Source organism: Diadema antillarum, unplaced genomic scaffold (assembly GCF_040938485.1).
Source record: "Diadema antillarum isolate AM-2024a unplaced genomic scaffold, OU_Dant_1.0 scf00000183, whole genome shotgun sequence".
Classification (NCBI taxonomy): domain Eukaryota; kingdom Metazoa; phylum Echinodermata; class Echinoidea; order Diadematoida; family Diadematidae; genus Diadema; species Diadema antillarum.
In genome coordinates, this window is record NW_027271072.1 from 2,089,373 (window position 1) to 2,092,360 (window position 2,988).

Genomic DNA, 2,988 nt, shown 5'->3' on the forward strand with positions numbered 1-2,988 from the left:
ACTTTTTATGGGGGGGGGGGGGTGGGGGGAGGGGGAGTGGTATCTCAAATTATTCAGACTTTGTACAAGAGTTGAGGCTATGCAGGGTTCCATCTGTTCTCAACAAAATGTAAAAAATGGCAATTTGCGTCACAGCAACAAACTAATTTCATAATTCCTGAAGATCATACAAACAAACAACTGGCCTCCTATAAGTTACATTGTTGTGAATAGAAAAAAAAATATTGATATTGATATTGTTGATCCTCTTGAGATATAAATAGCTTGAGTATGCACCACATATTGCTTTCCAGTCATGCTTTCAGCTCTTTGCATGGCTATCATTTCTCTCAATAAGCATGCAAAACATCTCTCTACCTGCTATGGCCGATTGGCTGCATAGTCCATGCAGGCATGCAGAAATCCCCCCCCCCCAAAAAAAAAAAAAAAAAAAAAAAAAAGAATTGGCAAAGGCTTGATGGTACTCTGTATCAAAACTTCAATTTGTGGTTACCAAAGTAAACTTTCACCACCAGATGAAACCAGAAGCATGTACTTTTGTGTTATTTTCAGAGATGTGCATGCATGAATAAGTGGGTATCTGTCTCACCCAATAAATGGTTAACCACATCATTACAACAAAATGATGATTTAATTCACGTGCAAGCAGTTCATCAAGACTTTTAAAAAACTTTCTAGGCCACCGTGCATAAGTAAAAACTTTTGGACAGCTAGCAAAGTTTGAAAAGTTCTGTGAACCAGGACCACAGCAAATAAATATTGCTTAATATGTTTGGAAAATGCTGATTCAAAGTCCCCATTCTCTATTCCCCCCCCCCCAAAAAAAAAAAATAACGATAAATGACCAAAATATAAAAAATAAACAAACACAATAATGGAATTAATTCATTGATCCTAAAAGCCATTTCACTAGTAACATATTGCTTCATATGTGTATCTGAGTTTCACACACTCTATGTATCATGTTTTGTTTTGCTTTTTGTTTTTTGATTTTCAAAAACAAGCCTTTTACATTCCACTGGAAAGTGATCTTTAATTTCAGCAATATCGTTGCAAATATGTCATTATTTTGCATACTATTGGAAAGGCCATTCTTTTCCAAGAGAATGACACCAAGCTCTTTAATTTCAGTTAATGCGTTACGATTTTAGGACCATTTTTGTCAACCCTTGCAATTTTCAAAATGTGATTGTTTTGCACTGTCAGAGACACCGAAATCAGCGAGAATTTGGCTTGCCATAGAAGCAGTAACGTTCACAGTGTGTGGAATGTGGCTGTCATTGTCCGTTACCATTGTGAATGAGACGACCTGACGACAATAACACTGTCCGCCCCACATTCCGCACATTGCGAACGCTACTGGTTCTACGGTAAGCCGAATTCTCACTGGTTTCTGTATCTCTGAGAGTGCAAAATGATCACATTTTGAAAATTGCAAGGGTTGACAAAAATGGGCCTAAAATCGTAACGCATTTACTGAAATTAAAGAGCTTGGTGTCATTCTATTGGACAAAGAATGGCCTTTCTAATAGTATGCAACATGATGACACGTGTCATTTGCAACGATATTGCTGAAATTAAAGATCTTAGGCGTTCCGTTCTTTTTGGGCCACCCTGTATATATATATGTATATACTGTGTATATATATATATTTTTTTTGTTGTTGTTGTTTTGGGGGTTTTCTTTTTGCTATAGCTTATCTGGGGGACCATGAACGAGATCTAAATACCCACCTGGTAAGAAACAAAATTTCAGCCCGCCCTTCCAGGGGCGTCACCAGCTTTTTTTCAAGGGGGGTGCGTTTTGACACTAAATGTTTACGAGATTTTTTTGGACAGACATTTGGAATATAGGAAGCTCTCAATCCCTAGACTTTTACTGTTTTTTGAGGGAAACCAAGCGGGGAAAGGGCAACGGCGCGCCGGTAGCTAGGATTTCATCGGGAGGGGGGGGGGGGGGAGGGTGTGGAAGTGCCGGAGAGGGTTGCATCCCTTATAAATGAATTATGGAATGACGGTGTGAAACGACAAATTACTGGCAGCGATATCAGGGGAATGGCATAACGACTACATACGAGCGAGCGGAGCGAGCGAGCTTGGAAATTTTGACATTTGACAGTCCAAAAAACTGCCGTTTGTAGCCATATTTTTTTGCTTTGTAAATTAAGGGGGGCGCACCGAGCGCAACTGCTGGCAATTACTGGCAGCAATATCAGGTGAATGGCATGATAATTAAATGCGAGCGAGCAAAGAGAGCGAGCTTGGAAATTTTGACATTTTACAGTCCCAAAACTGCCATTTGGAGCCATATTTTTTCGCTTTGGAAATAAAGGAGGGGTGGGGCGCTACGGGCGCAACTGCCGGTAATTACTGGCAGCAACATCAGAATGGCATAACGACTACATACGAGCGAGCGAGCGAGCGAGCTTGAAAAATTTGACATTTTACAGTCCAAAAACTGCCGTTTGTAGCCATAATTTTTTGCTTTGTAAATTAAGGGGGGTCGCACCGAGCGCAACTGCTGGCAATTACTGGCAGCAATATTAGGTGAATGGCATAATGATTAAATGCGAGCGAGCAAAGAGAGCGAGCTTGGAAATTTTGACATTTTACAGTCCCAAAACTGCCATTTGGAGCTATATTTTTTCGCTTTGGAAATAAAGGAGGGGTGGGGGTGCAACGGCCGCAACTGCCGGTAATTACTGGCAGCAACATCAGGAGAATTGCATAACAACTAAATACGAGCGAGCGAGCGAGCGAGCGAGCGAGCTAAAAAATTTTGACATTTTACAGTCCCAAAACTGCCGTTTGTAGCCGTATTTTTTTGCTTTGGAAATCAAGGGGCGCACCAGGCGCAACTGCTGGCAATTACTGGCAGCAACATCTGGTGAGTGGCATAACAATTAAATGCGAGCGAGCGAAGAGAGCGAGCTTGAAAATTTTGACATTTTACAGTCCCAAAACTGCCATTTGGAGGCATATTTTTTC